The sequence below is a fragment of the Myotis yumanensis genome, unplaced genomic scaffold, assembly GCF_028538775.1.
Source record: "Myotis yumanensis isolate MYYU_CA2020_CCGP unplaced genomic scaffold, mMyoYum1.0.hap1 SCAF_16, whole genome shotgun sequence".
Taxonomy (NCBI): Eukaryota; Metazoa; Chordata; class Mammalia; order Chiroptera; family Vespertilionidae; genus Myotis; species Myotis yumanensis.
The window spans coordinates 23,688,469-23,712,278 of NW_027223767.1; the positions used below are offsets into that span (position 1 = coordinate 23,688,469).

Below are 23,810 nucleotides of genomic sequence, written 5' to 3' on the forward strand. Positions count from 1 at the left end.
TAAATTAAAGAGCTTTATAAATTATTTTCCTTTTTAAATTTTTTATTCTCTTCACCCATTTCTCCCACCCCCACCCCACAACCTCCCACCCCCCACCTCTGGAAACCACTAATCTGTTCTCTGTATCTAGTTACCTGTTTGGGTTTTGTTTTTGTTTTTGTATTTTGTTTTAGATTCCACATATAGGAGAGATCATATGGTATTTGTCTTTCTCTAATTCCCTTGAGGTATATCCATGTTGTTGCAAATGGCAAGCTTTCATCTTTCTTTTAAGGCTGAATAATATTTGAGTTTATGTGTATCACAATTTCTTTATCCATTCACCCATCCATGTCATGGTTATTGTAAATAGCGTTACATTGAACATGGAGATGCATATATTTATTGGAGTTAATGTTTTTATTTTCTTATAGATAAACTGGAGGCCCAGTGCACAAAATTCGTGCATGGTGCGGGGAGTCCATCTGCCGGCCTGCACCCTCTCAAAATCTGGGACCTTTCAGGGGATGTCCGATTGCCGGTAGTCAGACCCGCACAATCCAGGACCGCTGGCTCCTACCCACTCTCCTGTCTGCCTGATTGCCCCTAAAACTCAAGCTTCTTCTTTTTTTATTTTTAATACTTATATTTATTCTTTATTTTTTATTTTAAATCAAGCTTCTTGAGAACATGAGGCATTTAACATTATTCCGTATTCCTTACAGAGAGCTAAGCATGGTCAACACAGCAAATACTTAATACTTATGAGCTTCTATACAAACACTTTCCAACCAGGAATGTTTTAATAGGCAGCCTCCACACACTTGAATTGGAAAACCTAAAGGTAGAGTGCTCAGATTTCAGGCATCAGGTGTTATTAGCAGGATTTCTGTCCTAATTAAACTCTAATTCTTAGCTCTCAACAGTCTGGACAAACTGTCCTTCACTATCTCCAAAGTTTCTTATCCATCATTATCCCATTTTCCTTTTCTTTCTTTCTTTTTTTTTTTTTTGAGTCCAATGTTTTATATCTACATCGGTATCAACGTACCATACAAAACCCACCTGCCAGCCTAACTGGGCAGGCAGGAGGGGGGTCCATGGCAGCATAGAAAACCAGTGTTCTTGTCTCAAAAGAAGAGAAAATGGGCTTACAGTCAGGAAACAGAATCAGAACCCAACATGATAAAGGAGAAGCCTTGAAACTGCATCAAGCCGAGGTGCTATGGGCAGCAGTGCATCTCGGCTGGCCCAGCAGTACCTGCAGCAGCCTTGGTTCATGGGAAGCCTGGGGTCAGAGAGGGCCCAGCTCTTGAGGTTATTTTTAATAATTTTGCTTTTGGGGGAGAAGGGCTTCTGGGCAGCAGCTCCATGTGGGGGTAACCAGTGCGGGTTTCACTTCAGGGTTTGGAGGGGAAGTTGGGTCTGTGGGGTGGGACCATCCGCCCCCAAATGTCACAGCTGAGGTTCTTGGAAGTGGCCCAGGGAAGTTCCTTCCTGCCTTCTTCCTGCCGGGATCCCAGATCTATGGCTTAAAAGTCAGGGCACCAGGCTGTAGCTGAGTACCCCAGGGGCCTTTGTAAACATGATAGATACAGGCAGGGGGAGCTTGGGGGAACTGTAGGAACTGGTGGGGGCAGCCAGAGCCAGGGGAGAGCAGTGCCCATGGGGAAGGGGGCATGGGGTGGAGGAGGTATGCTCCTCTAACAGATTTAGAGGTACAGAGACTAAGAGAGACAGAGAGGACAGAGATGGGGATAGAAAGAGTGACAGGAAGAGAGAGACTCAGAGAAAGCAAGAGAGATTGAGAAAGAGAAAGATTCACAAAGAAGAGAGACAGACAGAAAGATGGAGTCCTGCTCTGTATGAGTCAGCAGGCTGTGTGTGTGCGAGGGCGCGTGTGTGTGTGTGGGGGGCGGGGGGGAGGGAATGGCCCGGGACTGGCACGGGATGTGCCAGTGTGATGGTAAGTGCATTGTTGTGTTGCAGGAGGGAAGTGTGCTGGTAATGCAGCACCAGCTCCTCCAGAGACCCATACAGGTTGTAGGGCTCCGCAAAACCCAAGCCAGTGGCCGTGCGGTAGATGACACAGTGCTTGGTATCGCCATCCACCACCACAGAGCAGGCACAGCAGCCCGGCTGGCTGCTCTCACGCATGAGGAAGGTACCATCCCGCTAGCTATTCAGCATGTCCTCAGCCTGCGTGCGGTTGATCTTGCCCACACACCAGGTTCATTCCTCATGGTGGGGGATGTCATCCTCATCCTCCGTCAGTGCATACTGCTCTTCAGGCTCATTTTTGATTCCCAACCACTCGCTGATTTTCTTCTTCTGGGCGCCTTTCTGGGTGAGCCATACCAGGTACTGGTCTCGGATCTTGTGCAGCTGCATGAGGTCTGGCTTCAGGCTATTCATGCGCTTATCGATCTCCCGGTTGTCCAAGGCCTGTGTCCACAGCTCCTGTTCCAGTTTCATTCGGCTCTCATGGATCTCAGCGATGCGGCACTTGAGCCGTTCTGAGCTCAGCAGGATCCTCTGCATCTCGTTTTCATTGTCCTCACGCCCAAAGCGCTCCAGGTACTCCTTGCTGCACTTCTCTTGAGTCTGGCTCTGCTCTTCGAAGATCTTGATGGTTTCATTGAAGGCTTCGACTGCAGTGCGCTTCACCTCCTCTAGGCGCCCAGGCGTCCTCCACAATCCCACAATCCTCTGGGTGCCCAGGCGTCCTCCACAATCCCACAATCCTCTAGGCGCCCAGGCGTCCTCCACAATCCCACAATCCTCTGGTCGCACACTTCCGGTCTTTCTAGCTCCTCCTCAAGTGGTGTTTCCTTCAGTTTCATTGCAATGTCCAGGGCCGCTAGTTGGAGAGGATTTTTCTGTTTTGGCGTTGATAGCTGTTTACTATTTGGAATCAGTGAGGTTTCGGGAGTCCTGCCGCTGCCGTGAACATGTCGGTCCCACGCGCACTCATGAAAACACCGCCCATTCGGTCCACGGCTGGCGCCGTCCTGGTTCGCAATGAGAAAGGTACTGTGCTGGGCCGTTTTCCAGTCGGGTCTTCCTCTTCCTTCCCCAGCACAATCCAAACCTGCCCCAGGCCGACCACCCCAACCCCGCAGACCCTTAGACCTTCCGCCCTATTGCTTTACTTTCCCCCATCAAACTCGCACCCAATCGGGTTGCCGAGGGGCGTCCCTAACCGCTCCCTGGGGGGGGTAAATCCTGGGCGAGGGGCCATGGTGTTCTGGTCTCTGGTTGTTTTGGTCTTTTTATATACTATATAGAAGATACCCAGAATTGAAATGGCTGGATCATATGCTAGTTCTAGTTTTAATTTTTGGAGGTATCTTGACATGTGCGGCTGCACCAATTTACGTTTCCACCAACAGTACATGAGGGTTCCCTTTTCTCCACATTCTTGCCGACACTTGTTATTTCTTACCTTTTTTAATAAGAGCTATTCTAACAGGTGTGAGTTGATATCTGATTATGGTTTTGATTGCATTTTCCTGATAAGTAATGATGCTGAGCTTGTTTCCGTGTACCTGTTAGTCATTTGTCTTCGTTAGAAAAACATCTATTCAGAACTTCTTCCCATTTTTTTATAATTGGATTGTTTGTGTTTTTGCTATTTAGTTGTATGGCTCCTTTATATATTTTGGTTTTTTAATTTTAAAAAAATTCCAATTACATTTTACACTCGCCGTTATTTTGCTTTAGTTTCTGGTGTACAGCATAGTGGTTAGACAATCATATATTTTACAAAGTGTTCCCCCTGATATTTATATTTATACAACCCCTTATCAGATAGATGGTTGCAAACATATTCTCTCATTCCATAGGTTGCCTTTTTATTTTGTTGGTTTCCTTTGCTATGCAGATGCTTTTTTATTTTGATGTGGACCCACTTGTTTATGTTCTTTGTTGCTTCTACTTTTTGTGTCAGATTTAAAATATCATCGCCAAGACCTCTGTCAAGGAACTTGCTGCCCATCTTTCCTTCTAGGAGTTTAATGGTTTCAGCTGTTGCAAGTCTTGAAACTATTTTGAGTTAACTTTTTGTGTGGTGTAAAATAGTGGTCTAATTTCATTCGTAAACATGTGATTGTCTAGTTTTCCCAACACTCTCTGTTGAAGAGACTGCTTATTCCTCATTATATATTCTTGCCCAGTAAATAAACTAAATATGTACACACAATGGCGTACTATCCAATAACAAAAATGAGTTAACTACTGATATGTGCTACCTCATGGAAGAACCTTAAAAGCATCACGCTAAAGAAAAGAAGCTGTTATTGTCGTAATTAGCTAGTCAGCATTAATACAAGAAGAGAGCAAATGGAAGGCCAGACATGATAAGCATGGTCATCTGCTCAGCTTCACCAGAAGCTACAGCCTCACGTTCCTGAGGGAACCACTGGTTTATTGCCTGCACGTCACTGGGGGAAGGGGTTGAACAAAGGGGGAGGTGGGCACATGTACAGTGAAGTCGGGGTGATGTAGGAAAGGTGCTTGCCTGTCAGTCTCTAGCGGCTGGGGAAAAGGTCATTGGCTAGAAGACTGGAGCCACTGCAAGCGCATGAAATCTTGAAAGGCTAACATCCCCAAAGGGTTCCCCCTCTCTTGAGCTTTTGCTCGCTGTCACGCTCTCTTGCTCAGTGACCTGTACTCGCCCTGTGCCCTAGCCTGCCCTGTGGCCTCAAGCAGCGTCGTTGTCTTTTTTGAGGACCTCCAGCTAAAGTTTTTAAGGCAGTTAAGGGGAAGATAAACAGCTCTTTCCTGCGTCTTGGGCCTTGAATGTCTTCAGCTGGAAATCCACATGCCCATAAGGCACATTTGGAGAGTCCATTTTCTTCTTCCCCCTCACTAACGAGCCCCCAAAGAGCAAAATCAGCCTTTATGACTAATCTGAATAATTACTTAGGTAAATGGGTAACCCAGCATGCTCAACAAAATGATTCAGAAATCACTCATGTTCTTAGCATTAGTTCTGCCCTATTGTGTGAAGCTCCATGCTCATGAAAAAGAAAAGTTGGGGGTTTGGCCTGGGGAGTAGGAAATGACTGGCAGTCCCCAGTTCTTTGCATTGTTTTGTCCAAACCATGGATCTCGTGTGTGTAACTATACCTTGTTTGCCGGCGCTGGACAATCATGGGACAGTCCATAGCCCCCTCCACCCTGTGAAGCACTTACAGTTCAGTAAACAAGTGTTTACCTCATCCTGCAAGCTACTGTTTAAAGGAATGTTGGTGCCAAAGCCTTCTTTAAAGGGAAGCATCTAGAAATATCATAATTACCATGAAATTTCACAAATTAGATGTTGTTAAGTTAGAATTTGCCTAGCAATATTGAGCCACCGTTATAAATATGCATTTCTCATGACATTTTCTGGAACTTTGAGCCCAGAAGGCTTCTGGCTAAAATAAAGTAGAAATGTCAAATGCAGGGAGCCCTCTACTCTGGACCAAGTTATATTTTATTACTCAGCTCACTCTTGGCTCCTAATAAAAGCCTGTAGCTTACTTTGATGACCTCTCCTTGTTCATTGGATAATCTTTTAAGTGCTGTAAGCCAGAGAAAACATGCAGTTGGGAGTCCATGTCAGAGCCAACACTCACTTGGCAGAATTTGAATCTCTGTGTCTTTTAAAAAAATATTTTTATTGATTTCAGAGAGGAAGGTAGAGGGAGAGAGAGATAGAAACATCAATGATGAGAGAGAAATCATTGATTGGCTGCCTCCTGAACGCCCCCTACTGGAGATCGAGCCTGCAACCCAGTCATGTGCCCTTGACTAGAATCGAACCTGGGACCATTCAGTCTGTAGGCTGACGCTCTATCCACTGAGCCAAACCAGCAAGGGCTGAACCTGTATGTCTTAATGAACAAAGTAGCCTTGTCAATATGTTGTCTTTGACCTACCTAAATATGTGCATTAAAAAAGCTTTTTATTTTAAAATACAACAAATACGCTAAACCAAAATAAATGTTTAGCTTGAAGACATTGTTAATACCACCCAGGTCAAGAAATGGAATTTTGCCAGTTACCCCAAAAGTCCTTTCCTATTCCCCTTTCTAGTCACAACCTCCTTCTCCCCAAAGTAATTATATTCTTACTTTTGTAGTGTTGACAAAAGAACATCCAGCCTAAGAAAAGGTCATATAGTAATAGTTTATTTGAGCCAAACTGATGACAATTGCTGGGAATCAAATTCTCAAGGGAATGAGAAGTACTCCGGAGAATGGCAGTTTTACGGCTTATTTTATATGTTACAATCAAAGAAGGAGACGTAAGAGGGGTTGCATGAAATCCATTTGCTATAGTTTAAGGGAACAGGAGAAAGCAAAGTGGAAAATCTCTGAGATTGGATAAAAAGTAAAGCAGAAAGATGCATACTTCTTTTACATGGTGGGTATAGAATAGTTAACATTTGCAGCACATAGAAGTAGTATTTGGGCAACAAGATAATAATGAGGGGTTTTGTGGTCTCTTGCTCTGGTGAAAGGTTGTTTGAAAAGGGGTTTGAAAAAAAGGGGTTACTCAAACATTCCACAGGTAGGTTATTTTAGATGCAAAAAGAAAATAAATACTCTCACTTAAGGTAAAGATTGACCTTTTCCAGGGAAGCTATGGATCTAGGATATGACTAACCACCACGGGTTGGTTTTAGTTAGGAATTTTTACGTTCAGACCATCCTATGTGGTTACTTTAGGTCTCTGAGTTTGTAAGGCCCACCATGCAGCCCTCTCCTGAGCTTGTCAGGTTTAGTATGTAGCCCCTTTTCATCCACAATAGTGAACAATTCTTTGTGTTTTCTGTACAGTTTTATCCCTCAAGAGTGCATTCCTAGTGACTATAGTCTTGCCCATCTAAAAAAGTTGCCATGCATTTTGCCCTAGCTGGTTTGATAGGATGGAGCGTTGGCTTGCGGACTGAAGGATCCCCGGTTTGATTTCTGTCAAGGTCACATGCCTGGGTTTCGGGCTCGACCCCCAGTAGGGGGCATTGCAGGAGGCAGCGGATTGATGATTCTCTCTCATCATTGATGTTTCTCTCTCTCTCTCCCTCTCCCTTCCTCTCTGAAATCAATAAAAAATAATATAAAAGAATATAAAATAAAGTAAAATAGTTGCCATGCATTTTAAGGCACTTCAGGTTGTTCTCCATCCCTTTCTTTCTCTTATAATGTATCTGTTGAAGAATCTGCATCATTTCACCTAAATTTCCTACTGTCTGGGTTTTGCTGATTGCTCACTTGTGATACTGGTCAACAAGTTCTGCTGTCTCCTGTATTTCCTGCAAATGTGTTATCAGTGGGGTGCCTTCTGTGTCCCCACGTGTTACTGGTGGGCGTGTAGCTCTTGGGGTGCCTCAGGAACAAGAATTTCCTGAGCTCTGCACAGGAGGACGAGGTAGCATGGAAAGGTTTATTGATGAGGTAACATTAAGGAGGTTCCCCTCCAAGACCCAAGATCCCTCCGTCTTGCCATGGAAAAAGTCCCATCTTGTTTTCAGCAGAGTCTTTGTTCCATATTAAAACACAGTCCAGCCCAGCATCTGGCTAACTTAGCTTGTGTTCCCAGCTGCAGGCTATTGCTTGTGGGGCCTGTATGGCCATGGGCCATGCAGCGTCTAGAGCCACATGGCTATGGAGGAAGCACGGGTGAGTGCGGGTCACAGAGCCAGTGAGAAACAGGAGCGCAAGCAAGCAAGCAAGCAAGAGCAGACCAAGCAAAAGAGCAAGAACTCTTTGTTTCTGGGTTACAATTAGGAGTTTAACCAATTAAACCTTCGGGATTTCATGCACTTGCAGTGGTTTGCTCTCCTAGCCAGTGATCATTGTTCCTCAGGCTAGACTGATAGCAAGCACCTTACCTACGTCACCCCAACTTCACTGTGCATGCATCCATATCCCCTTTGTTTGATCCCTTTCCCCAGTGATCTGCAGGGAATGGACCGCTGGTTTCCTGGGGAGTGCAAAGTTGCAGCTTCCTGGTGAAGCTGCCCAGGTGACCATGCTTATAATGTCTGGCCTCCCCCTTGCTTTCTTCCTATTGGAATCATTATTAATTCCAATGGGTTAAATCTGAAAAGAAAGAAACATCAATTGAGCTATCAGAAAAAAGTGTATGTAAACATTTTTGGGGGGACACCATTTATATATTTATAAATCTATATTTACTTTTATAAATAAATCTATTTTATTTTTAAATATAGATTTATAAAAATAAAAAGCGTATACTTATTATAATAAATATAATATATAATAAAATAAATATAGATTTATAAATATATAAATATGATTATGAACACAGTATTTAAACATACATGGTGGGTTTTAACCCATTTTAATTATTATTCTTATTAAAGTTCAAATGGCCTCATCTTTGGCCAGTGGGAGCTCCTTAAGTTGGTTCCTGTACCCTTTGACATGATTCTAGTGTTCTCTGATAACCTTTTTGCTGTCTAGTATGACAAAATATTCCAGACTTACCTTGTACTCTTCCAGCCTCAGATCTGAAATCTGACATTTCTCAGGAAGCCCTGATTCCTTCTGGTGGGAAATGGTATGTCAAGACCACAATCTGTGGACCAGGGATGCTTATTGCTCCTGGTGTGGTCATTGTCCAGTCCTTTTCAGTGGACAGAGCTAGAAAATACATGTACTGTACAGGTACTGATATGTTCTCTTTTTTTGACATATAATTTTATATGAGTTTTAGGTGTACAACATAGTGATTAGATATGTATATACAGTTCTAAGTGATCACCATGAGTCTAGTACCCATCTAACACCATGCATAGCTATTACAAGGTTATTTTACAGTTTTAAATCATTTTTATTTTTCAATTACAGTTAACATATATTAGTTTCAGGTGTACAGATACTGATACTTTCCATTCAAATTCAGAACTATTACCTAATCTCCTGTTATATCTGTGTCTCCTCCCTTCCAAACTGAGAATGCAGGAGATAATAAGATTGGAACTTCCCAGGATCAGTCATTTGCTTTGTCTCACATTACTCCACAGTCTCAGAAAAATGATGCAAATACTCTTTTCATTACTGAAAATAATTAGAAAAATATATCTGCATATGTTCTCCTCCTTGTCCCCTAAATTTTTATAGTTGCCCTATGAACTATATTTTCAGATCATGTAGTGACTGCATACTATGTGCTCTCCCTTTTAAGTCTCAATTTTATAAGTAGCTAGTATTTAATGCTCACTATCAGTCCTCAATATCCACGTCTCTTTGGTGATTTTGCTTATCTAAAGCTTATCTACCAAATCCCTCAAGAAGAACTCATACGAATAATATTCCTTGAGTTTGTGCTTGTTGATAATAGTTACCTGTGCTCTTTGTACATGAAAGTCCCTTTTCCTGAATATAAACCTCTTGAATTATATTTTCTTTACTTAAGTATCTTAAAATGTCATTTCATTTTCTTCTAGCTTAAAGTATTATTGTCAGAAAGTCTGATGGTAACCTAATTTTTCTTTCCCTTGTAAGCTATTTCCTCTTTTTGGCTAGACACCTAAATAATTTTCTTCTGCTTTAAAAAAATCTTTTTTTCTTCTTAAAGTACAGTAATTTTACCAGACTATGTGTTGCTGTTCAGGCTCAATTTTTTAGGTACACTCTGTATACTTGTGTTCTTTCAATATGTAGGTTCAGATCTTTTATTATTATTTCAGGAGTGTTTCCTTAAATTATAATTTCTAGCATCAGCTCTGTAGCCTTACTTTGGTTTTCTTTTTCAGGGACCCATATTGCTACATTTAAGATATTCCATGCTTCTACTCAATATTTTAACTTTCTCTCAGATTCCTTCTCTCCCTCTCTCTCTCTCTCTCTCTCTCTCTCTCTTCACTTCACTTCTTTTTTATTTTTAAAAATGTTCTCCTTTTTACCTTCTGTTATTAAGGTATTATTTATCATATTTAGTGTTCTTTGCAGTTTTAATCTTTATTTTTTTCCCTTCTAATTTCTTCCTGTGAGTTGTCATATAATTTCTGAAGTTTTATTATTATTATCATTTATGATGATGATATCATTTAATGTCTTTTAGCTCATTTTGGTTACATCATTTTAGTTCACTAGGTCACAGTCTTGAGGGTATATCTTTCTGGCATACTTTCACTGTCTATAAAGAATTTATTCTGTACCTTATTCTCTTTGTTCTTATAATAATTTGTATGAGTTTTTTCTCAATATTTTTATGGCTTTTATTTTTATGTGCATACAATTTTCCTGAACTTTGCGAAGGAAGCCTAGTTCAGGGTAGTTTTTCCAACTTCACGGAGCTTCTTCTTTGGTTGTTTTGGGGTAATATTTAAAATATAGTAGCTCACCTTCTGAGATTTCCTGGCTCTCTTCCCCTATCCATTTTTTTAGGGACCTCTTTCTTTTTGAGCCTATGATTCATATTCTACTTAATTGTGATCCCAAACCAGCAGTATGGGGACCCTGGGTTGGGGATGCCTGTACTGGCCATTTTGAGTGTTTATAGGGTTTGGACCTCTCCATTCCTTCAAACTTTGCCACAAACCCCTTGTACTCACCCACTAGTGGACTGGAAAGAACCTTTCCAGTTTTAGCTGCTGTTTTCAAATTGTCTCCCACCCCATGACTTCATGCAGGAAATATTTCACAACACAAGTCCAGGTGACTATGAAGATACGTTTATTAAAGCTGGGGACAGTGAAACAAGGAAGGGATTAGGCATAGAAGAAGCAACAGGAGAGCCTAGGCTGGGCTGCTTTAGCTCACTTGGAAGCCAGAGAAAATGTGGGCCTTGGGGACAGGTTCAGGGGGTCAGCCTGGGATGGGTTGCCACTGCCCATTGCTCCCCTGGTTGCAAGTCTCATGGGGCCCCTTAGAGTTTAGAAGATGCACACCTTGGGGGTGGGGAAAGGGAGTGGCATAGATGGGCTCCCCAGAAGGAGAGCACGTGTGGGTCCTTTGTTTTGAAGGGTTTTATCTCTCTCTTGAAGGAGGGAATATAGGGGAGGTTTCAGCAGAATATTCATCAGTTTCCCAGGGCCGTGGTCACTACCGGTAGGTCAGTGCCAGGGCAGGGGGTCCTTAGTCATTGAAGCTGGCCTGGCATCACCCACCTGGTTTTGCTGCTTTTCTGGGTCTGGAGCTGAAATACAACTGAGGCCTAGATGTTATCTCTACGGAGGTGAGCTTCTGTATCTGCTGTAAATCGCTCAGCCAGTTCAGCTGTCTGTCTCAGTTTCCCTGTTCCACTTGTTCTGGTTTACTGGCCTGTCTCAACAGGTGCTCAAACAAATATAAATGCTTCTCAAATCATATATATCACACAGAGATGTGCAGGCCGTACTGGTGCCCATTCATAAGAGGGTCACAAGCGACCAGTCAACTCACCCTGACATGCAGAGCTGAGAGAGGCTGGGGAGCTCGCAGCGTCCAACAATCCCATTAGCATCTTTCACCTGCTATCATCATTTTAATTATTTTATTGCAGATTTCATCAGGGAGATAACATGAGGGAGAGCAAAGGGCAAAGAGACAGCCGGGCCTCCTGAGTTATTGTTCAGAGATGGGAAGAATGTCCCATTAGCCATGGCAATTCGAGGACATATAAAGGTTTTCAGAATCAGTTGTCATCGTTGCTCATAAGTTTCAAAGATCACATTCAGAGGCAGAAACGTGGTCTGGATAGGAAACAATGGCAAGTGGGAGGAAGCAGGAGGGCTGTTCGTCCGTGGAGAGCCGGGTGTCCTGCACACCTGCATCCTCAAGGTGCAGAGCTGCAGGGGCCATTCATAGGTCAAAGCTATTGTCTGTAGAAAGTAGATTTGCCTGCCTGGCACTGGGCTCCCTTCTCCCCTCAGCTAAGGCCACTGATTTTCTTCATAAGCTTGTGCTTTTAGAGAAATTCAGGGACTCCATGGTCAGAGACTGTGAAATCTAACTCAACCTAACTATACCCACAGAGACCCTGGGCTGCTCTGATCCACAAACTGGGCTTTGGCCTTCACCCAGAATAGAAGCCTCAGCGTAAACCAAGTTCCAACTCTGAAAACTGAGGCCATACCCGGAACCTAAGTCCTGCTATATTGACACTCTACCCAACTCTCTAGTCCAAGCATGTCAGACTCGCTTCCTATCATCCGCTCTGCTTCCTGCTCACTGCATTCAGGCTGCACAGGTTACCTTCAGCGCCTAAAACATACCATTCTGTTCCCCTCCCCAGGGCCTTTGCACAAACTCTTCCTCCAAGCCTGACTCAGGTAACTCGAACTGACCCTTCAGGAATCGGTTCCCAGTCTCTTCCTCAGAGGCCTTCCCTGATCCCGCAGCCCTGTCCTTCCCCTGCGGTCATTCACTGCAGTGTGCACCAGTGCACTCATGTGTCCAATGACTTCTTTCCTCTAGACGGGCAGCTTCATGGGGGCAGAGACCATGTAGTGTTCTCGGCTGCCTGGCCCTCGGCACCTAACAGAACACTTGGCATACACTAGGTGCTCTCTAGGTGCTTGCTGAATGACTGTGAATAGAAAACCAAGGCCCAGAGACATGCCCTAGGCAGGTAGCAGGATTCCTCCTGGGATCCTGATGGCAGAAGTACTCAATTCAGAATCCCACCCCACACCTAGAGTCCATCCTGTCCCTGGAATCCCATCCTGTCGAATTGTGTGCACCACCTGCTCTACAGCTGGCTCCAAGGGCTCCCCACCAATGGAACAGTCAGGTTTCTGTGGCGGTCAAAGGGTAACCGTGTGATGGTAGCTTTTGACTGGGCTCTTGTGCTGTGCTGGAAGGAAACAGCTCTTATCAAGGTAGCCCTGATATTTCCACTGCAGGCCTTCTCATTCTGAGCTTCCCTGTCTCTTGAAACAGCCCTGTGAGTTTCCACTTGGCCTTTGGGGATGCTGCCGGCAGCCTGTCCACAAAGCGAAATGCCCGGGATGTAATTCTTCATGATCCCCAAACCACTGAGCTGTTTGTTCCTGTGACATGTGTTCTTGCTGCTCTCAGAGTGTGTCGGGCAGAAGTGAGGGGCAGCTCAGTGACAGCTTCCACGAGCCTCACTGCCCCGTGCACGGGCAGCTGCTCGGCGCTGCTGGGTGGCAGGTGGAGGGGCTGGGGACAGGTGAAGAGCAGAAGGGCAGTCAGAGCCCTTACCTTTGATTAACTCCCTCCAGTTCCCCAAATCACCAATATTGGTGCCACCCCTGGCCCTATAGGGAGGCCGGGGTCTAAATCCTCAACCCAACAGAATATGCCCACCTTTCTCACTGCTGCAGAACCTGCCAGCAGATCTCCGTGAAGGCCCGGGTGGAAGTGCAGGCTGCTCTGCACCCGGCAGACCCAGGAAACAAACACATTTCCACTTGGGCCTCATAGCAAAGCTCAGAAGAAAGTACTAGCCACCCACCTCAGCACTCACACACACACACATGCACACTCACATGCACATACACACACACGCTCACATACACACTCACACCAATACACTCATACACACTCATACACAGACACACTCACACACACTCATATACACACACTCTCTCACACACTCACACCCAAACACACTCACATACACACTCATACACACACACACACATTCAGGCTCACTTGTGATTGCCTTCACCCTGAACAGCTCTCACCCACCCTGGGAGGGGACTGTGTTGCCTGATTAGTCCCCAGGAACCTCACCAGCACACTATATAGGCTCGCACGTTCTAGTCCAGGCAGCTCCCACATGCCCTGAACGTTGGCCTATCCCCTAGGTGGTAGGTTATTTACAATTGTAGGATAATTACGATTCTCCGCCACCCCTTCTGTCTGATCAGCCTTCCCTGTCCTCCATCAGGGTCCAAATCCTACTCATCCTTCCGTCTCCAATTCTCCATGAAGCCCCCTTGTTCTTGCAAATGGAAATTAACTTCTCTGACCACCCATACACTTTGGCTCCCCCTCCTCCATGACTCTTGAAACCAACTTTCTGCTTCCTAAACATGCTCTTTTTGCACATATCTTAACAGTTCTTTCCCCCAACGATTGTATACATTTATCTGATATGCAGCTGCCTGTCTATACTCTCCAGACCCAACGTGCACTGATAGAAAGATCACTGGTTTTGATGTCTGGCAGACTGAGTCAGTTCCCTCTTTGTTCTCCCCCTCCTCCCTTCCTTCCATCGTATTTCTGAAGCTTTCTCTGTGCCAGGTCCCATGCTTCACCCAGCAAGGCGATGTGCAAAGACACGCAGCCTCTGAGCTGATGGGTTTACAGGCTAGAGTGCTAATCCCCAACCTCTTAATTGCTTAATGTCTAAGAGCCTCAGTTTCCTTATCTACAATATTGAGTTTTATAATAACCATCTCCCAGGTGTGTTGTACTAATTAAATGGAGTCATGTACAGAAAACATCGAACACTAAATACATGCTCAGTGAGTGTGCATTTCTTCCCCTTGTTCCTCCTGCAGAGAGGACTCTCCAACATAATAGAGATTCAAGGGTGTTTGTTGAAAAGAGAGAGAAAAAGGATGAGGAGGAAGGAAAGGAGGGAGGGAATGATGAGTGCTCATCTGGGCACTGTCGCGGGCTGTCAGCACTCACCTGCCCCTTGTACTTTCCTGTGTGCACTTCAAAGGGGGTGCAGCCTGGGACAGCCAGCTCCAGGTAAGGACCCCAGGTCCCTAGTCCTTTTCAGGTTATCCCGTGTGCGGTCCCAGCCACAGAGCCAGGGCTAGGTGCTCTCCCCTGGGATCGTGACACATTTAAAAAAGAAAACAACTTCCAGTGGTTTTCAGGGTCCCCGAAAGCGATTGCTCCCAGGATTCCCGCTGAACTTCTGCCCTTCATATTTATGACCCCCTCGCTTCTCTGCGTCCTGGCTTTCCAGACAGCGGTGCAGACAAAAGGACCATTTGTAACAGCTTTTCTGACGGCTGGACATTATTTAATTACAACTTCTGGCAGCCACACAGTGGGCTGGAGGTTATTTAAAGTTCCATCTGGCAGGAGGAGGAATGGGTCACTCACAACCGCAGGGGGCAGCGGTGTAGGGAGCAGCCACGGCAGACTCTGGGGTCCCTTGCTCCAAAGTGGCATCTCTCAGAGCCCTGGCCTCTGTGGGAAAAGGTGGAGATGAGGTCAGTGCCCCAAGGCATATCCGGGGGAAGGGTATTGACAAACCAGCAGCACCAAACTGAACAGAATTGTCATTTATCCAGATGAGCCACCCATATCTTACAGAGTAAGCAACTGAGGCACAGAGAGGAGAAAGGACTTGTCCAAAGCCACATTATAACTGTTGCAATTCTGAGGAAGTCATTTAAGTACCTTGGGCCTTACGGCTGCCCGTGTATGAGCAAAACCTACCCTGTTTAGTTTCCTGAGTAGCAGCTGCATACCTGCCAGTGTCATCTTGAAGGGCTGACTGTGGCATGTGTTACTCTAGGTTTGAACAGGGGTGTAATGGATGCCAGCATTTGGTCATCTGGTCAACCCCCGAGGAGTCATTGGTTTTCCATTTAGCTGCTACAGCCACAGTCTAGGTAGGAGATAGGTCTCCCCCACAATGGAGCAGGGGCTAAGGAAGGCAAGTCTACCATAGATTGCTATACCCTGGGGAAGGAGGGGCAGAAGGCCAAGTATGAATACAAATAGTAATAGCTCCATGGATTGAAGGCTATTAATCCATGATGAGTAACATGTTGCCCTTTTGGTATTTCCATGAACTATATGCGATTTGCATGATTTTATAGATGACAAATGGAAGCTCAGAAAAACTAATTACACCCTAAAACTGCCTAGCCACTAATGGACCAGTACTCAACCCTAATTCTGTCTGATTTCGGAGCTTACGTACGACGATCTTCCCATCTAACCCCAGTGAGCATTTGAAACATACTAAGGGCCAGGCCTCACTGCAGAGCAATGAAATCACAATCTCTTAAGGCTGAGCACTGCAATCAGTATTTTTGAAGTGAACCTAGTGTGTAGCCATGCTTAGGAGCAGGGACTGCCCCAGGCTGGTGAGAGCCCCCGCCAGTGTGAGATCAGAGGTGACCCCTCCCACTGGCACCTCCCCACTGCTGCTGACTCATTCCACTTGGTCATGGCAGCCTGCTGCTTGGTGGCCAGGGCTGAGCACCACGCTGCTGACATCTGTTGATCCTGTGGCTCTCCCGGTTGCCCCGTGGACATCACCCTCCTGCCTGTAGTCTCAGCTCCTACCACTGTCATCAGGTCTCCCAACGGGAGCCAGTCTGCTAATATCCACAGCCCTCAGCAGCAGCCGGTATCATCCTTGTCGATTGAGTTCCTCTGGGGTGGAGATGAGCAGGGCATGCTCTGGAGATCTGCACCGATGGAAGGGAAGGGAGGTCCGGAGTCAGTCCTTCAGTGCTGAAGGGGGCCTGGGTGGCACGTCACGGCACCCACGTCCACCCTTAGCAGTGGGGAGGATTTGTGTGGGGGCTGAGGAAGGATCCTCCTCCCCAGAGAAATAGAATGACTTTATTGGAGCTCAGCCTTGAACAAGGCTTTCATTTACCTCGTTCTACAACAGCATTACAACCTCCTGCTCCACTGGGAGCTTTGTGCAATTCCCCTCAGGGGCTCAGCTAAAAACCACTTAAGGGACTTGGTGGATCAGCGCTCCCAGTTGGCCTTCAGCAAAAGTTTGCAGCAGTGGGGCGGGCACTCCAGCCTTTCTCTCCCAAGGTGGAGCTCTGGGACGACAGGAGCAGCTTTCTTCTCTCCACCTGGCGTTCCCAGTGCCTGGGAGTCAGCGACCAGTTCCACCTCCGGAACCAAGACAGAGTTTCCTGCCTTCACAAGGCTCACAGGGAAACGGGGGAAAATAAAAACAGAAACTTGTGATGAAATTGCCCTATTGCCATTGCAATGGCATATGTGGGGGAGCAGCTCTGGCATGTGTGAGGAAGTGGTTATCTGTCTGGAGGCAGGGCTGATATGATGGGGAAGAACATTCAGGGAGAGGTCTGAGCCAAGGCTGAGGCCCCGAACCTGCAGTGTTAACAAGCAGTAGGTACTCCCATAGCCTCCCTGGGTGTTGCAGAGCTGGGTCGGGGGACTCAGGAGAGGAAAGATAGACAAGGGCAGATAATGGCCCTTCCCAGAGGCAAAGGCCTCCCCACTGAGAAGCTGTCTTCAGCACGGTGGTGAGATTTTTTAACGTCTGACATGATAAAAGGGTGTCTCTGTCCTGTTTCCCCCTAACCCATCCTCCATTCCCCAGCCCCATCATCCACTCACAAAACAAGCCTCGCTTTTGCCTCCTGCTGCTCCGATTTCTCTTTGTCCGCCTCAGATTGGGCATCGATAATAAACCCACCTGCTGCACCGATTCTCCCCTCACTTCTGACATTGACGGTTGCCGGGGCCTCTTCACTGACTCACAGGCAGGGAGACTGCCGCACTGGAGGGTCCCCGCCCCACTTTGAGGAGAAAGGCTTTGACCTCTGTAGAGAGGAAGTGACTTGCCCGAGTGCACACAAGTCATCCAGGACCTGATGGGACCAGCCCGGTTCTTCTTTTTCACATATCAGATCAGCTCATTCTGCTCCTGCTCCAGGAAGAAAAGTCAATCCCAGACAAGACTGTGCAGTTGGGAATTTGGTCTTCTAAGCCCTCCTGAAATCTCTTCGGATGCTGTCTATTCCTTTCTTAACCTCGCCCCCCCCCCCCCCCCCTGCAGTGCATAGAACCGTCCTCTTGACCAAGACCCCTTCTGGAACTCTACCTATCTGTGCTCCATCAGAGAAACCGCCCTGCTTTTCTTGGTAGCCTCTTGTGCCTTCAAAACCACATGGTCTCACGGTCCATCCTGTCTATTGTATGAGTGATTTCCAAGGAGAACCAGGAATTTCACTACTCTAAGAACTAGAAGATAATATCCACACTCTGCCTCTTCTGCATTGTACAAGCACCTTAATTTCTTTGTGTGTAGCTAGGGTTTATTTTGAACCTCTTTAAATTCCTTTTAGCTCTGATAGTCTGGGATTCTACTTTTTCTCATGGAGTGCCAGAGCGGGCTCTTTCAGGCTTAAGAGAGTCCATTAGGCGTGTCGCCTCCCAACTTCCTTGCTGTATGGACAGCTTTAAGTCAGCCATGGTAGGAGTACTTACACCATAGAAATTGACAAATGTTACAATCCAATCCTTTGTGTGTGGGGGGAGGGGGAAACTGGTTTACTAGCACCCTCGCTGAATCCATCCCCTCATATCTTCCTGAGAAGCAAGAGTCTGCATTCTCACAAAGACTCCTAAAAGCAAACGATACCTTATTCCACAAGGAAGCATTTCCAATAGCACAGCAAGCACGTGGGGAGGTGACACGACATGGTTTCCGTTGCCCATTCCATATCTTTGGTTCATGTTGTTCTCTCCCCCTGGAATTTGCACTCCAGTCATTCATCTTCAGGTCTCACAATTCTGCTAATACTTTACAAACCAGCTCTATAAAAATCTCCAGCACCCTCATCAAGATTAAATTTCCCCTCCAATTTGTAGAATACATCTTTCTCCCCATCTGGACAGCGGGTTCCCCGAAAGCATGAGCTGTATCTTCTGTTTCCTCCCCCAATCAGGCAGGCGCTATATCCTGCAAACAATGGGTGTTCGGTAAATATCTGGGTCAAGAGAAGTGCAGCATTTGGCAGATGTGCAGAAGACGTGCTTCCTTTTTATGAGGAACCATATTTGTTGGGAAGGGAGTGTAAGCGTATGAAATGCATTTAAATAATGCAAAACTGTGTAGAAAGAAAAACGAGCCTCCCCCCCCCCCCCCACACACAACCCCATTCCTTATTCTCTCATCGCCACTCCCAAAGTTAAATGGTGTCACCAGTTTTATGTGGATCCTTCCGGAAATGGCCTTCAGATGCACAAGCACATCTGTCTGTGCAGAGACCTTTTGATTTTGCACAAATGGAAGCACACTGGTCTGCAGGGTTTCTTTCTGAAGTGGCTCAAGGATCGTTCCATCTCAGCACAACCTCATTCTTCTTCAAGGCTGGGTGGTGGTCCATTGTATAGATGGATCATACTTTATGTAACCAGTTCACTGCTGATGGAAGTATAAGTTCCTACCTGTCTTGGGAATTGCCAAGAATGTGGCAAGTATATCTACATATCCACCTCTTTGCCCACATGTACAAGTGTATCTGCAGGAAAACCTAAAACTGGAATTTCTGCATCAAGGAGTAGGCCTGGTTTTAACTTTGATAGATATTGCTGCATTTTCTTCCAAACACATAGAGATCCGAAAGCTGTTCTCTCTCTAGCAGCCTTTATCTGCTTCTTTCTTCTTACCCATTGCTCACTTCCACCTTTTCTGGCATGAGAAACCACTGTCGTTATTTTCACAGTCATCCATGGAGCAACCGGGTGACAGAGCGGCCACCTTTGTGCTGCCACAGCTGGTGCTGAGCGAATCACTCATCCCTCCGATGAACAAGGGCCTCAGCCTCAGCAGGGGAACCTCTTGATGCGATTTCTTTGAGCATGCCCAGTTCAGTCTCTCTGAGCTGCTTCCCATCATTGCTCTTAGATCAGTAGTCAAGATAGGGAGGAGACCCGAACGTGGCCACCACTCCTCTTCGCCACTCTCTCCAGGGCAAGGAGGAGAGAGACCAGTGGGTGCAAGCAATGCTTCCCAAACCTCTCACAGGCAAGGCATGGGCCCCTTCTGTTTCCAATGTCCCTGCCTTTTTTACATCTTTATTTTCTAAGGTAGTTCTTCAGTTTACTTCTGAACATCACACTTCAGGAGGCATAGGGAAGTGGAACATTTGGTGCTATCCAGGTGGTGGAAGCCAGAGGCTCAGGAATTACAGAATTCTGCCCTCCTGGTATCCCCTCTGCACTGTCAGGTTTCAAACTAGGGAATTATGCCCAAAGAAAAACAGCAAGATAAACAAGGGAAATTATTTTTTTTAATTTATCTTTATTGTTAAAAGCATTATAGATGCCCCCCCTCTTTCCACCATTACCCTCTCGCTACATCCCCCCCCTCAGCCCTTCACCATACTATTGTCTGTGTCCATGGGTTATGCTTATAAGTTCCCTGGTTAATCTTTTTCTACCCACTCACCCGCACGTTCCCTTGAGATTCGACAGTCTGTTCCATTCTTGTATGTCTCTGGATCTGTTTTGCTCATGTTTATTTTGTTTATTAGATTCCACATATGAGTGAGATTCTGTGATACTTGTCTTTATATGACTGGTTTATTTCATTTAGCATAATACTCTCCAGGTCCCTCCATGCTGTCTCAAAGGGTAAGAGATCCTTCTTTTTTACAGCTGCATAGTATTCCATGTTGTAAATGTACCACAGCTTTTTATCCACTCATCTACTGATGGGCACTTGGGCTGTTTCCAGATCTTAGCTATTGTTAATTGCGCTGCTATGAACATAGGGATGCATACGCTCTTTCTGATTGGTCTTTTGGGTTTCTTAGGATATATTCCTAGAAGGGGATCACTGGGTCAAATGGCAGTTTCATGTTTAATTTTTTGAGGAAACTTCATACTGTTTTCCATAGTGGCTGCACCAATCTGCATTCCTACCAGCAGTGTACTAGGATTCTCTTTTCTCCACATACTCACCAGCACTTATTATTTGTTGATTTGTTGATGGTAGCCATTCTGACAGGTGTGAAGGGATACCTCATTGTCATTTTAATTTGCATTTCTCTGTTGATCAGTAACTTTGAGCATTTTTTCATATGTGTCTTGGCCAACTGTATGTCCACTTTGGAGAAGTGTCTACTCAGGTTCTTTGCCCATTTTTTTAATCAGGCTGTCTTCCTTTAGTTAAGTTGAATGAGTTCCTTATATATTTTTTATATTAACCTCTTATCAGATGTATCATTGCCAAATATGTTCTCCCATTCAGTGGGCTCCCTTTTCATTTTGTTGATGGTTTCTTTTGCTGAGCAGGAGCTTTTTATTTTGATGTAGGGACTTCTTTTCAGAGCTGGGAAAGTCCTCAATTAGTCTGACATAGGACATGTCTGAACACACACACCACACAAACTTGCACACACACACATGCACACATGCATTCACGCACAGCCACGCCCCAATGATTTCTGATTCTAATTTCCCCATCACTGGAAGCATTCAAATACAGGGGCTGAGTCAGCAAAGTAGGCTTGACCTGGCTGTAAGCACAGAAGAGGTATAGCAGCAGGCTAGAGCCTGTCCGGAGGAAGTCAGCCCTGCCTGGCTTCCGTACTGCCTAGTGGACAAATGGCAAAGGGGAGACCACACATGCTGTGAACTCTTCACCCACAGGGCCCTACCCACGAGTCGAACATGGCCTAATGATTGTCCTAAACCCCGAGCTATCAACCCTTCCCTCTTGGATGTAAGTTAGGATGGCAGTGAGCAGCGGGTTGGAGGTGTTGGCACAGGCATGGCGGACCACCTCCTCAACAACAGCATGGTGAACGGGATTTGAAAGTGTGTCTTATGAGGCATACACTGCTGATCTCAGTTGGCCTATTTATCACTGCAGCTCAGTGTCTGGCACAAAAGAGCCCTCGGAGGACACAGCCCGGAGAAAAGTCTCAAAGAGAACAGGTCGCTTCCTCTGTGGGAGGCCATTAAGGAGAAGAGGGGATGGATGTGTTCTGTGTGTTTCTTTTTGTAAAGATATTTGTATTGATTTCAGAAGGGGGGAGAGAGAGAGAAACATCAATGATGAGAGAGAGTACCTTTGATCTGCTGCCTCCTGCACTTCCCACACTGGGGATCAAGCCCGCAACCTGGGCATGTGCCCTGACCAGGAATCGAATCGTGATTTATAGGTTGACGCTCAACCACTGAGCCATGCTGGCCCAGCTGTTCTGTGTATTTCTAAGAATGATCTTGACCCAGTGGGTCAAAGGTACAGAGAGATAGATGTCAATTCAACATAAGCAATGCTTTCAATGGACAGATGATTCCAAATAGGGAATCATCTGCTTTGAGAAGTCACAATTTCCCCATCACTGGAAGCGTTCAAATACAGGGGCAAATGTTCTGGCAGGGATGCAAGGATTAGAGGTCTGGACTGGGTGAACTTTAAAGATTTCACAACCCCTGAGAATGAATGATTCTATGAAATGATCCTTCCTGCCTAGATGATCATGCTACATGCCATGGAAATAACCTGTTTCCTCAGCACCCTCCTGGAGCCTGAGTGTGTTCTAGGCCTATCTGTGGCAGCCAGGGGAACTGCATGCCCCAGTAGAGAGCTGGTATTTAACCCAGGGAACATCCATGCTCCAAACAGAGACCTGGAACCTTTTTTCCTCCCTCCCTCCCTTTCTTCCTTCCTTCCTTCCTTCCTTCCTTCCTTCCTTCCTTCCTTCCTTCCTTCCTTCCTTCCTTCCTTCCTTCCTTTCTTCCCCTTGGCAAAGCTAAGCTGTCTGCTCGCTCAGGAGCTTGCTTGCTCAATCTAGCACAGGCGGGGAGACAGCTGCAGCACATTGGTTAGATCCCAAGTAAATATTTTATCTCTGGCCTCTGCAGAGATAGAGAAATGGGCCTTTCAGAGGTGAGCAGGCTGTGGGGCTTCCTATTGGCGGTGCCAACTATTTTGAGGAGAAAGGGGACCCGGCATTCACCCAGGTCATCAATCTTGAAGCCCAGACCACGCCGAACACAGGTCCCCTGGAGTCAGAATTTGACAAATGGCAAAATAAACTCAGCACGCACAGATGAATGAGGGGGACCCCCAGCTATTAAAAAACCATTGCCATCTCCCTGCAACTGCACAGGCCACCAGCCTCAGCTGCCTGTGTGGGCAAGGCACTCGACGGGGCACACAGACGGGCACCTGCAGTAATTAGCAGCTCGGTCCAGGCAGCAAAGTCTGGCTTAGTTTCCAACTCTATCACCCTGAGGGAGGCTGTCCTCCAGGAGTCACGAGGCCCTCAAAAATGAAAACAGAATGATCAAACAGCAAAGGCGGAGGCCCATGGGAGAAGGTGGAGACAGGCCATGCCAAGAGCCAGTTGCTCCCTGGCAAAGACCCCAGAGTGCAAATGGGAAAAAGAATAAGTGAGCATGTCCACCGCTCTGATGAATGGTCCCGGCTTGGTTGATTTGTTCAGTGAGGAAATGAATCAATCATGCTTCTCTGAAGACCTCCAAGTCCTGCCTTGATTTGGCCTCATAAAATGGGTATGTGAGTTACCTCCAGAACAATGATATCTCCAAATGCAGGCATGGGTGGGACCCAGGAGCCGGGCCCAGCAGACCCTCCTGTGCTGACCGCAAGTGCAAGGCCAAAGGTGTCCCATCCACAGATGCACAGCGAGCCCCTGAGATTCTGCCTGATAGAGCGGCATGGACCGCTGCTCCCTACTCTGTGCATTAGCTAGACCTGGGCTTGTGCCACATGGAAATAATCTTCCTTTTCTGATGCAGCTCAGCCCACAGGGCCCACAGGTTCCAGCTGGAGCAGGCAACATCCTAGGCTTTCCATCAACTTCCCAAAAGATGTTCAACCTCAGTGTCATGGGGACAAAATGTGATCAGCATCCTTTTTGTCTTTCACCAGCTTCCCTCCCTTTGCTCTATTATTCTTAAGTGTCTCCCTGTGTCTGTCCCTCTTTCTTTGTCTCTCTTTCTTGATCCCTGTCTCAGATTTCCCTCCAGGATGTAATATGAGGCCTCCTACAGCTGATGGTTTAACCTCCTCAATTCCCTTCTCTTTGATCTAGCTACAGTCCCCCCTCCCACACCCCCACCCACCCCCAGCTAGCTCCCTTTCTTGCACCTTTCTGTCTCCAATGCATTCATTCTAGAAGTACCTGTGGAATG

General features: G+C 46.1%; 1 protein-coding gene and 1 pseudogene across 1 annotated transcript in view; one reads left to right on the plus strand and one right to left on the minus strand.

Moving 5' to 3' along the window:
* The window catches only part of ASIC2 (acid sensing ion channel subunit 2), an 825,099-nt gene that overhangs the window by 492,706 nt on the left and 308,583 nt on the right, over positions 1-23,810 (plus strand). The gene's annotated exons all lie outside the window — the stretch shown is intronic.
* Positions 1,692-23,810, minus strand: part of LOC138994526 (phosphatidylinositol 3-kinase regulatory subunit beta-like) — a 114,276-nt pseudogene continuing 92,157 nt past the window's right edge.